Source organism: Mirounga leonina, unplaced genomic scaffold (assembly GCF_011800145.1).
Source record: "Mirounga leonina isolate KUSES-001 unplaced genomic scaffold, KU_Mleo_1.0 Mir_154, whole genome shotgun sequence".
Taxonomy (NCBI): Eukaryota; Metazoa; Chordata; class Mammalia; order Carnivora; family Phocidae; genus Mirounga; species Mirounga leonina.
The window spans coordinates 29,920,376-29,934,173 of NW_023270389.1; positions in this window are offsets into that span (position 1 = coordinate 29,920,376).

Consider the following 13,798-nt stretch of genomic DNA (forward strand, 5'->3'; position numbering starts at 1 on the left):
TTTCCCTTTCTTTCCCCCCAGTTTCAGGTCTCTTCTGATTTTTTTATTGTATATTTTTTGGGGTCATTGTTACCCTGTTAGCATTTTGTTCTCTCATTCATTTATTGTCCTCTGGACAAAATGACAAGATGGTAAAAATCACCTAAAAAAAAAGAACAAGAGGCAGTACCAATTGCCAGGGACCTAATCAATACGGACATTAGTAAGATGTCAGAACTAGAGTTCAGAATGATGATTTTAAAGATACTAGGTGGGCTTGAAAAAAAGCATGGAAGATACTAGAGAAACCCTCTCTGGAGAAATAAAAGAACTAAAATCTAACCAAGTTGAAATAAAAAAGACTATTAATGAGGTGCAATCAAAGATGGAGTCTCTAACTGCTATGATAAGTGAGGCAGAAGAGAGAAGTAGTGATATAGAAGACCAAATGATGGAAAATAAAGAAGCTGAGAAAAAAAGAGATAAACAACTACTGGATCATGAGGGCAGAATTCGAGAGATAAGCGATACCATAAGATGAAACAATATTAGAATAATTGGGATCTCAGAAGAAGAAGAAAGAGAGAGAGGGACAGAAGGTATATTGGAGCAAATTATAGCAGAGAACTCCCCTAATTTAGGGGAGAAAACAGGCATCAAAATCCAGGAGGCACAGAGAACCCCCCTCAAAATCAATAAAAATAGGTCAACACCGTGACATCTAATAGTAAAACTTACGAGTCTCAGAGACAAAGAGAAAATCCTGAAAGCAGCTTGGGAGAAGAGGTCTGTAACCTACAATGGTAGAAACATTGGGTTGGCAACAGACCTATCCACAGAGACCTGGCAGGCCAGAAAGGACTGGCATGATATATTCAGAGCACTAAATGAGAAAAATATGCAACCAAGAATACTATATCCAGCTAGGCTGTCATTGAAAATAGAAGGAGAGATAAAAAGCTTCAGGACAAACAAAAACTAAAGGAATTTGCAGACACAAAACCAGCCCTACAGGAAATATTGAAAGGGGTCCCCTAAGCAAAGAGAGAGCCCAAAAGTGACATACACCGGATAGGAACACAGACAATATACAGTAACAGTCACCTTACAGGCAATACAATGGCACTAAATTCCTATCTTTCAATAGTTACCCTGACTGAAAATGGGCTAAATGCCCCAATCAAAAGACACAGGCTATCAGATTGGGTAAAAAGACAAGACCCATCGGTATGCTGTGTGCAAGAGACTCATTTTAGACCCAAAGATACCCCCAGATTGAAAGTGAGGGTGTGGAAAACCATTTACCATGCTAATGGACACCAAAAGAAAGGTGGGGTGGCAATCCTTATATCAGACAAATTAGATTTTAAACCAAAGACTGTAATAAGAGATCAGGAAGGACACTATATCCTACTTAAAGGGTCTATCCAACAAGAAGATCTAATAATTATAAATATCTATGCCCCTAACCTGGGAGCAGCCAGTTATATAAGCTAATTAATAACAAAAGCAAAGAAACACATCAACAACAATACAGTAATAGTGGGGGAATTTAACACCCCCCACACTGAAATGGACAGTTCATCTAAGCAAAAGATCAACAAGGAAATAAAGACTTTAAATGACACACTGGACCAAATGGACTTCACAGACATATTCAGAACATTCCATCCCAAAGCAACAGAATACACATTCTTCTCTAGTGCCCATAGAACATTCTTCAGAAGAGATCACATCCTAGGTCACAAATAAGGTCTCAACTGGTACCAAAAGATTGGGATCATTTCCTGCCTCTTTTCAGACCACAATGCTTTGAAACTCGAACTCAATCACAAGAGGAAAGTCGGAAAGAACTCAAATACATGGAGGCTAAAGAGCATCCTACTAAAGAATGAATGGGTCAACCATGAAAATAAAGAAGAATTAAAAAATTCATGGAAACCAATGAAAATGTAAACACAACTGTTCAAAATCTTTGGGATGCAGCAAAGGCAGTCCTAAGAGGAAAGTACATAGCAATACAGCCTTTCTCAAGAAACAAGAACAGTCTCAAATACACAACCTAACCCGACACCTAAAGGAGCTGGAGAACGAACAGCAAATAAAGCCTAAACCCAGCAGGAGAAGAGAAATAATAAAGATCAGAGCAGCAATCAACGAAATGGAAACCAAAAGAACAGTAGAACAGATCAACGAAACTAGGGGCTGGTTCTTTGAAAGAATTAACAAGATTGATAAACCCCTGGCCAGACTTATCAATAAGAAAAGAGAAATGACCCAAATCAACAAAATCATAAATGAAAGAGGAGAGATCACAACCAACACCAAAGAAATACAAACAATTATAAGAACATATTATGAGCAACTCTATGCCAGCAAATTAGATAATCCGGAAGAAATGGATGCATTCCTAGAGATATATCAACTACCAAAACTGAACCAGGAAGAAATAGAAAACCTGAACAGACCTATAACCACTAAGGAAATTGAAGCAGTCATCAAAAATCTCCCAACAAGCAAAAGCCCAGGGCCAGATGGCTTCCCAGGGGAATTCTACCAAACATTTCAAGAAGAATTAATACCTGTTCTTCTGAAACTGTTCCAAAAAAATAGAAATGGAAGGAAAACTTCCAAACTCATTTTATGAGGCCACCATTACCTTGATCCCCAAACCAGAAAAAGACCCCATCAAAAAGGAGAATTTCAGACCAGTATCTTGATGAACATGGATGCAAACATTCTCACCAAAATACTAGCCAATAGGATCCAACAGTACATTAAAAGGATTATTCACCACGACCAAGTGGGATTTATCCCTGGGCTGCAAGTTTGGTTCAACATCCGCAAATCAATCAATGTGATACAATACATTAATAAAAGGAAGAACGGGCGCCTGGGTGGCTCAGTTGGTTAAGCGACTGCCTTCGGCTCAGGTCATGATCCTGGAGTCCCTGGATCGAGTCCCGCATCGGGCTCCCTGCTCAGCAGGGAGTCTGCTTCTCCCTATGACCCTCCCCCCTCTCATGTGCTCTCTCTCATTTTCTCTCTCTCAAATAAATAAATAAAATCTTTAAAAAAAAAAAAAGAAAGAACAAGAACCATATGATCCTCTCAATAGTTGCAGAAAAAGCATTTGACAAAGTACAGCATCCTTTCTTGATCAAAACTCTTCAGAGTATAGGGATAGAGGGTACATACCTCAATATCATAAAAGCCATCTATGAAAAACCCACAGTGAATATCATTCTCAATGGGGAAAAACTGAGAGCTTTCCCCCTAAGGTCAGGAACACGGCAGGGATGTCTATGAGCTATATATTCTAAGGACATGAAGAGGATGAGGAGCCTCTGATTGCCCAGATTCAGATCAGGGGTCAACCAGTGGTCATGTTTTCTCTATTACCCCTCCAGCAATTACTTCTGGAGGCTCTTAGGATAAGTCTATTCTGTGCATCTCTCTTAGCTTCTGGTGGCTGCTGGAAATCCTTGGCGTTCCTTGGCTGGTAGATGCATCTTTCCAGACTCTGCCTTCTTCTTCACAAGTTCTCATTGTGTGTCTTCTTTCCTTTTTTTCTAAGGTCAATTGTCATTGGATTTAGTGTCCACCGTAATCCAGGATGATCTTATCTTGAGATTTTTAATTTACATCTGGAAAGATACTTTTTCCAAAAAAGGTTACATTTACAGGTTCATGGTGGATATATCTTTTGGAGGACCACCATTTAACCCACTACACTCATTTTTACAATGAACACCTTCCACTTTAATCATGTCCCAAGAATGAAACTGAAAGGCTCTGTGAGGTAAAGAGGATTCTGTATGTGTACAGACAAGAATTTGTGGTCCTTGCACTATGACTTCAGCTCACAATGGCTGATGAGCTTATAGTGCCTACCAGACCCAAGACAGCCTACTGACAATCATCTCTGCATCTGATGCATCTCTGTACTTCCCTTCATCAGATGCTATTGCTTCATGTTTCCTAGTTTAATACTCTTATTTAAAGTTCCTTACATTCAGTCCTTCTAAATGTGTCTGTCTTTCCCCATTCCTAAAAAAAGACTGCCTGATCAGGTGCTACACTGTCATAGAGATGAATTCAGTTGAAGGAATGAAATAATATTCTTGGGAAAGGATATATTTTTTTTTTGATTTCAACTTTTATATTCCATTTGTCCTGCTTTGCTTTAGTTTGACTTTTGAGCATTTTTGGCTAGGGACATCTCTTGTACTTATCTTGTAAATGGCTTTCTGATACTACTCTATCATGACTTTCCTTTAGACAATATACTGTTATCAGATATCTTCTCCCAAAACAACAAATCACAGTTTTGCTTAAACTTTTTGGTGATCCCATAATTACCACAGATAAACTAAAAAAGCGTTCACATGAAATAAGATTCAACTATAGCCTACACCTTTGGCTATGTTTTCCCCTCACAACTCTTATATCCATGATATGAGAAGATGCCCAATGAGTGAGCTTCTCACTAGGCCCCAAAACATGTCACTCTCTGTCACATTTTCTGTGCCTTTGCACAGGTTGATCCCTATGTTTGAAATGTGTTCTACCTTTTCCTTTTGACTCCCTATTAATCCTTCAAAAGCCGTTGCATATGTCTTCCCTTCTCTGACACCTTCTCACACTCCTGGGGGCAGAGGTAGTCTCTTCCCTCTCAGCACTATATTTATGCCAATATTATATCAAATATAAAGCTGTATTAACAATTTATGGGTAGTCATTCATTCAAAGACATGCTTGAGTGAACTCACTATGTTCAGGAATTATTCACTGTAATATTCTGAATATGCTTATTTCCTTCACTGGCCATTAAGCCCCATGGGGAAAATGATAGTTTGTATCCCTAGTGCCTCACACAGTGACTATTAGATCTAAGTAAACACTTGACAAATCGATGAATGAATACGCAAATGAGAGATTGAATGTTGCTAAAGAATATTTTCATCAATTCAGATACATTTTTAAGCTATAGATACCCAGGTCAACCTTCTTAGCTTATGATTCTTTACATTCCATCATATAATTTACTTACTATTATATAACAGAATTAAGCCAGTATTCTAAGAAAAAATTATATATTCAAAGCATAACTAAATACTTGAGAATGAAAGGACCAAGTATTGGCTTTTTTCAGAAGTGATATCAACTATTTTACATTGAGATCATCTAGAAATTAATCTGTCTAAACATAAATTCCCTCTAAAAAGCACTCTGTAATAAAAAAAAAGGTTCACTGTCCCCTTTAGTGTTTCCTGGGGTGACTTGTCAAGGTGACACATTATATACATTACATCAGTGTGCCTTATTGTCAACCTCTGATTTGTCTGCTCTGTCCTTGTGCACCTTCCCAGGCAGGAAAGCAATGAAAGTACATACTGAGGTGGAGGATGCTGTATTTGGCAATAAATGCAAGGGTACTGAAGACACATACTTCAGGTTGACATGTAATACCTAATTCAGAGTTTCATTATCATTAAAATAAAAAGGACGAAGGAGGTGAGTAGAAAAGGAGATGGTAATTCATAGCCTGGATGGTATATTGGGCTTTCATGTGTCCTGTTTTATATGGCAAGGCCAGCAGCCTTTGAATGCAACATCCTTCTCTGTAATATACATTGACTTTGACACTGCACCTTGATGAATGCATAGACAGTGCACTGTTTCTCTCCCTTATATTTTGTTGGAACAAGTAGTAAGTTGTCCATTTTCCCCCACACTTATTAAGTGTATCTCTGTTGATCATCTACAGAGAAAATTAACTAAAATAAGAAAGGAATGTCTTTATTCATGCAAAGCAATGAAATTATAATCCCAGAAATACAAAACACATGTTCCTCATTGCCCTCATCAAATGGCTAAAAGAGTTTAAAAATATGACTTGACTTGGGTGTCATTCTTGATGTCCTTCAGTTGGATACCTGAAGCTATTTACTACCTAAAGTATGGTATATACTCAGGTGGTCGAAGTTGGTTCACATGTAATGTTCAGTTCTGAATTTTTTTTTTAACATTTACTCTTAGTGAATGGAAACTATATTCAAAAGATAGTATATAGGGGTGCCTGGGTGGCTCAGTCAGTTAAGCGTCTGCCTTTGGCTCGGGTCATGATCCCAGGATCCTTGGATTGAGCCCCGCATTGAGCTCCCTGTTCAGCGGGGAGCCTGCTTCTCCCACTTCCTCTGCCTGCCCCTCCCCTTGCTTGTGCTCTCTCTCTCTCAAATAAATAAATAAATTTTTAAAAAAGATCATATGTAAAAGGCAAGATGATGCATATAATAGCAAATGGACTAAGAGTTAACAGACATTTATACACGAGATTTATGGCATTGAGCAAGTTCCTTAACCTCTTTTTGCCTCAGTTTCCTCATCTGTAAAATGATATGGTTGAATAAAATTATAACAGCATACCCTTATATAGGATATTCTCTTCCTGGCACTGTTCTAAGTGTTTTTTATATAATTCATTAAATACTCACAGAGATCCTATGGAGTGAGATCTATTATCAATTCCATTTTTTTTTTTTTATAGGTGGAGAAAGACAGGCAGTGGCAAGAGGTAACTTGCCCAAAGTCACACAGCTAGTAAGTGACAGAGCTGAAATTTTCACTGGGGTATCCATGTTCTTAATTGTTATCCTATACTTCTTCGAGTACTTTAGTGACTATATTTTTACTGTTGTGTAGGAAGGAAGGGGAAATGTTATCTAGAAACTAGTACCTAATTTTGTATAAAATTTGTTTTCTTGCCCAGAATCAGTAGGAGGTATAATATTCGTACACCAAGCCAGTTTGAATCTGTTTTTAAACATCTTTTATGAAATACTTTCTTGAAACCACGATGAATCATTTCAGTGGAGAGGACAAAAATAGGACAGTGGGGCTGAACATTCCCATCCTTAGTTCATCTTAGAAAGAATTTACATTTCTTAGTGATTTTGGACTGATTCAGTCAGAGTAGACAATATTTTCTAGGGATATCAATCTTTTTAAAGTTTTTATTTAAATTTCAGTTAGTTAACAGGCAGCATAATATTAGTTTTAGATGTACAATATAGTGATTCAACACTTTCATACAACATCCAGTGCTCATCACAACAAGTACACTCCTTAATCCCCACCACCTATTTAGCCCATTCCCCCTCCTTCCCTCTGGTAATCATCAGTTTGTTCTCGATAGTTAAGAGTCTGTTTCTTGGTCTGCGTGTCTCTTTTTCCTCTTTGCTCATTTGTTTTGTTTCTTTAATTCCACATATGAGTGAAATCATATGGTATTGTCTTTCTCTAACTTATTGCACTTAGCATGATACGCTCTAGCTCTATCCCTGTCATTGCAAATGGCAAGATTTTGTTCTTTTTTTTTCTTATTAGGTTATGTTAGTCACCATACGATATATCACCAGTTTTTGATGCAGTGATCCACGATTCATTGTTTTTGTACAACAGCCAGGGCTCAATGCAGTACATGCCATCCTTAATACCCAGCACCGGGCTGACCCATCCCCCCACCCCTCTAAAACCCTCAGTTTGTTTCTCAGAGTCCATAGTCTCTCATGGTTCATCCCCCCTTCCGATTAACCCCCCTTCATTTTCCCCTTACTTCTCTTAATGTCCTCCATGCTATTCCTTATGTTCCATAAATAAGTGGAGCCATATGATAATTGACTTTCTCTGCTTGACTTATTTCATTTAGCATCATCTCCTCCAGTCCCATCCATGTGGATGTAAAAGTTGGCTATTCATCCTTTCTGATGGCTGAGTAATATTCCATTGTGTATATGGACCACATCTTCTTTATCCATTCATCTGTTGAAGGGCATCTCGGCTCTTTCCACAGTTTGGCTATCGCGGACATTGCTGCTATGAACATTGGGGTGCAAATGGCCCTTCTTTTCACTACATCTGTGTCTTTGGGGTAAATACCCAGTAGTGCAATTGCTGGGTCATAGGGTAGCTCTATTTTTAACTTTTTGAGGAATCGCCACACTGTTTTCCAAAGTGGCTGTACTAACTTGCATTCCTACCAACAGTGTAAGAGGGTTCCCCTTGCTCCATAACCTCTCCAACATTTGTTGTTTCTTGCCTTGCCAATTTTTGCCATTTTAACTGGTGTAAGGTGGTATCTCAGTGTGGTTTTGATTTGCATTTCCCTGATGGCCAATGATGATGAATACTTTTTGATGTGTATGTTAGCCATTTGTGTGTCTTCTTTGGAGAAGTGTCTATTCATGTCTTCTGCCCATTTTTGGACTTGATTATTTGTTTTTTTGGGTGTTGGCTTTGAGAAGCTCTTTATAGATCTTGGATATCAGCCCTTTATCTGTAGTGTCCTTTGCAAATATCTTCTCCCATTCTGGGTTGCCTCTTAGTTTTGTTGACTGTTTCCTTTGCTGTGCAGAAGCTTTTTATCTTGATGAAGTCCCAAAAGTTCATTTTTGCTTTTGTTTCACTAGCCTTTGGAGATGTATCTTGAAAGAAGTTGCTGTGGCCAATGTCAAAGAGGTTACTGCCTATGTTCTCCTCTAGGATTTTGATGGATTCCTGTCTCACATTGAGGTCTTTCATCCACTTTGAGTTTATCTTTGTGAATGATGTTAGAGAATGGTCGAGTTTCATTCTTCTGCATGTGGCTGTCCAATTTTCCCAGCACCATTTATTGAAGAGACTGTCTTTTTTCCATTGCATGTTTTTTCCTGCTTTGTCAAAGATTATTAGAGCATAGAATTGAGGGTCATATCTGGGTTCTCTATTCTGGTCCATTGGTCTATATGTCTATTTTTGTACCAGTACCATGCTGTCTTGGTGATCAATGCTTTGTAATATAGCTTGAATCAGGCAACGTAATGCCCCCAGCTTTGTTTTTCAACATTTCCTTGGCGATTCGGGTTCTTTTCTGATTCCATACAAATTTTAGGTTTGTTTGTTCCAGCACTTCGAAAAATGTCATTGGAGTTTTGACCAGGATGGCATTGAAGGTGTAGATTGCTCTGGGTAGCATAGATGTTTTAACAATGTTTATTCTTCCGATCCATGAGCATGGAATGTTTTCCATCTTTTTGTGTCCTCTTCAATTTCCTTCATGAGTGTTCTGTAGTTCCTAGAGTATAGACCCTTTACCTCTTTGGTTAGGTTTATTCCGAGGTATCTCATGGTTTTTGGTGCTATTGTAAATAGAATCATTTCTCTAATTTCTCTTTTTACAGTTGCATTGTTAGTGTATGAGAAAACAGTTGATTTCTGTGCATTGATTTTGTATCCTGCCACATTACTGAATTGCTGTATGAGTTCTAGTAATTTGGGGGTGGAGTCTTTTGGGTTTTCCACATAAAGTACATGTCGTCTGCGAAAAGAGAGAGTTTGACTTCTTTGCCAGTTTGAATACCTTTTACTTCTTTTTTGTTGTCTGATTGCTGTTGCTAGGAGGTCTAGTACTATGTTGAACAATAGTGGCGAGAGTGGGCATCCTTGACGTGTTCCTGATCTTCAGGGAAAGGCTCTCAGCTTTTCCCCATTGAGGATGATATTCACTGTGGGTTTTTCATAGACGGATTTTATGAACTTGAGGAATGCCCTCCCTGTACTCTGAAGAATTTTAATCAGGGAAGAATGCTATATTTTGTCAAATGGTTTTTCTGCATCAATTGAGAGACCATATGGTTCTTCTCTCTCCTCTTATTAATCTGTTCCATCACATTGATTGATTTGTTAATGTTGAACCACCCTTGCATCCCAGGGATAAATCCCACTTGGTCGTTGTGGATGATCCTTTTAATGTATTGTTGGATCCTATTAGCTAGGATTTTGTTGAGGATTTTGGAATCCATATTCATCAGGGATATCAGCCTGAAATTTTCCTTTTAGATGGGGTCTTTAACTGGTTTTGGGACTAAGGTAATGCTGGCCTCATAGAATGAGTTTGGAGGTTTTCCTTCTGTTTCTATTTTTGAAACAGCTTCAGTAGAATAGGTATTATTTCTTCTTTGAATGTTTGGTAGAATTCCCCAGGGAATCCATCAGGCCCTGGATTCTTGTTTTTTGGGAGGTTTTTGATCACTGCTTCAATCTCGTTACTGGTTATTGGCCTATTCATGTTGTCAGTTTCTTCCTGTTTCAGTCTTGGGAGTTTATAGGTTTCAAGGAAGGCATCCATTTCATCCAGGCTGGTCAGCTTATTGGCATATAGTTGTTGATAATAATTTCTAATAATTGTTTCTACTTCCTTGGTGTTAGTGTGATCTCTCCCCTTTCATTCATAATTTTATTAATTTGGGTCCTTTCTCTTTTCTTTTGGATAAGTCTGGCCAGTGGTTTATCGATCTTATTAATTCAAAGAACCAGCGTCTAGTTTCATTGATCTGATCTACTGTGTTTCTGGTTTCTAATTCATTGATCTCTGCTCTAACCTTAATTATTTCTCTTCTAATGCATGGCTTAGGCATCGTTTGTTGCTTTTTCTCTAGTTCTTTAAGGTGTAGAGTTAGTTGGTGAATTTGGGATTTTTCTATTTCTTTGAGTAAGGCTTGGATGGCTATGTGTTTCCCCCTTAGGACCACCCTTTGCAGTATCCCATAGATTTTGGATGGATGTGTTTTCATTCTCATTGGTTTCCGTGAGTTGTTTAAGTTCTTTTTTGATTTCCTGGTTGACCCAAACATTCTTGAGCAGAGTGGTCTGTAGCTTCCAAGTGTTTGAATTTCTGCCAAATTTTTTCTTGTGATTGAGTTCCAGTTTTAAAGCATTATGGTCTGAGAATATGCAGGGAATAATCTCAGTCTTTTGGTATTGGTTGAGACCTGATTTGTGAGCCAGTATGTGGTCTATTCTGGAGAAAGTTCCATGTGCGCTTGAGAAGAATGAGTATTCTGTTGTTTTAGGTGGAATGTTCTGTATATATCTATGAGGTCCATCTGGTCCAGTGTGTCATTCAAAGCTCTTGTTTCTTTGTTGATTTTCTGCTTAGATGATTTGTCTGTTGCTGAGAGTGGAGTATTGAGGTCTCCTACAATTAACATATTGTTACCAATATGACTCTTTATTTTGGTTAACAGTTGGCTTATGTAGATGGCTGCTCCCATGTTGGGGGCGTAGAGGTTTACAATTGTTGGATCTTCTTGTTGGATAGACCCTTTAAGAATGATATAGTGTCCTTCTGTGTCTCTAACTACAGTCTTTAGTTTAAAATCTAATTTGTCTGATATAAGAATTGCTACCTCAGCTTTCTTTTGAGGTCCGCTGGCATGGAAGATGGATCTCCATCCCTTCACTTTCAGTCTGGATATATCTTTAGGTTCAAAATGAGTGTCTTCTAGACAGCTTATGGATGGGTCCTGTCTTTTTATCCAATCTGCAACCCTGTGCCATTTTATGGGAGCCTTTAGGCTGTTCACATTGAGAGTGATTATTGAAAGATGTGAATTAATTGTCATCATGTTGCCTGTGAAGATGTTGTTTTTATAGATTGTCCCTGTAAATTTCTGTTGTAGATCACTCTTGGGGTCTTTCTCCTTTTATAGAACCCTCCTTAATATATCTTGCAGGGCCGGCTTAGTGGTCACATATTCTTTCAGTTTCTTCCAGTCTTGGAAGCTCTGCATCTCTCCATCCATTCTAAATGACAGCCTTGCCAGATAAAGTATTCTTGGCTGCATGTTCTTCTCATTTAGTACCCTAAATATGTCTTGCCAGGCCTTTCTGGCTTGCTAGGTCTTTGTGGATAGGTCTGACGTTATTCTGATGTTCCTCCCTCTGTACGTAAGGAATCTTTTCCCCCTAACTGCCCTTAAGATGGTTTCCTTGGTTCTAAGATTTGCGAGTTTTACTATTACATGCCGGGGTGTTGGCCTGTTTTCCTTGGTCTTGGGAGGGGTCCTCTCTGCCTCTAGGACACAAATGTTTGTTTCATTTCCCAGATTAGGGAAGTTCTCAGCTACGATTTGCTCAACTATATCTTCTAGTCCCCTCTCTCTCTTCACCCCCTCAGGGATTCCAATTATTCTGACATTGGAATGCTTCATGGTGTCACTTATTTCTCTGATTCTATTTTCATGGATTCTGAGTTGTTTTTCCCTGGCCTCCTCTTTTCCCTTTTTATCTATTATTTCGTCTTCTAGGTCACTAATTTGTTCCTCTGCCTTGCTTACCCTAGCTGTTAGATTATCTAGATTAGATTGGATCTCATTGATAACATTTTTAAGTCCTGCCAATTCAGCTTTCATTTCTGTCCTTAGAGACTCTATGTTGCCATTAATCGATTTGTCCATTCTAGCTATTTTCTTCACAATTGCTAGTCTGAACTGCATCTCTGACATCTTGGTTATATCTGCATCCATTTGCAAATCTGTGGCATAAGTCATAGTCTCTGAGTCTTTCCTATTTTTGGGGTTCCTCCTCCTAGTCATTCTGTTGAGGGGTGGTTGAGGGAATGTATAGAGTCCAAATTATTGACCATAACCCAAGCAAGATGCATCTGTTTTATAACGACCTTAGGGTTGCTGGCCTCTTGTTTTCCCAGCCTGTCTTCTGGGGAGGGGCCTGCTGAGCTGTTACTCAGGCAACCCTGTTACTCAGGCAACCCTGTTTGGGGAGAGTTGCCCTGCTCCCTGTGGTGGGGGATGGGCTCACTGAAAACCAGTTTTTGGGGGCTTTTGTTTTCTGGCGGCCTTCCCCGGCAGCTTTCCACATCTCTTCCTAGAGTCAGAGCAGAAGAGACGGTTTCCAACCCTCTGCCGCAGAGCAGAAAGATTGCAGTCTGTTCTTCGGTGAGCTCTCCAGGCCATACTATCTCTGTTTCTGTCTGTGCTGCTATAAACTGCAGGGTCCTGGGTGTGCACCCCACAGCAGTGCTCCCAGTCCTCGCCTCCAGGTCAGGGCACGTCTCTGCCCTTTGTGCTTCTAAAACCACCAGCCACCCCCAGTTTGCACGTGTGACCCCGCCGCTCCAGGTTTCCACCCCGGGGGCCGCCCTAAAGTCCTTTCCCCATTGCTACCAGTCTGTGAGCCTGTGCCCCATCCCACGTGCGGGAGGCAATCACTCACTGGAGGTGTAGGATCCCCCCAGCTAGGCTCCCTCCCTCTTCCGTTTATTCTCCGATATCTGCCTGAGGAATCATGGCTCCCTGCTTTGTACCTTGAAACCAACCGCCTGTGATATTCTGTTTGTAGAGATCCAGATCTATCTTCTTACATCTCAGGCTGATTTTGCGGGTGTTCAGAGTGGTCTGGTAGATATCCAGCTCAATTCCAGGGACTGGTTAGATTAGGGTCCCCTACTCCTCTGCCATCTTTTCTCCTGAAACCAAGATTTTGTTATTTTTTTATGGTTGAGTAATATTTCATTACATATATATATACATATATATATGTATGTATGTATATATTTATATTTATATATTTATTTATTTATAAATACACCGCATCTTCTTTATCCATTCATCTGTTGATACACATCTGGGCTCTTTCCATATTTTGGCTATTTGTAGATAATGATGCTATAAATATTGGGGTGCATGTATCACTTTGATTTAGTATTTTTGTATTCTTTGGGTTAATATCTATTCTTTGCTAGATCATAGGGTAGTTCTATTTTTAACTTTTTGAGGAATCTCCATATTGTTTTCCACAGTGGCTGTACAAGTTTGCATTCCCATTAATAGTGCAAGAAGGTTCCCTTCTCTCTACATCCTTGCCAACACCTATTATTTCTTATGTTGTTGATTTTAGCCATTCTGACAGGTGTGAGGTAATATTGCATTGTAGTTTTGATTTGCATTTCCCTGGTGATGAGTGATGATGAGCATCTTTT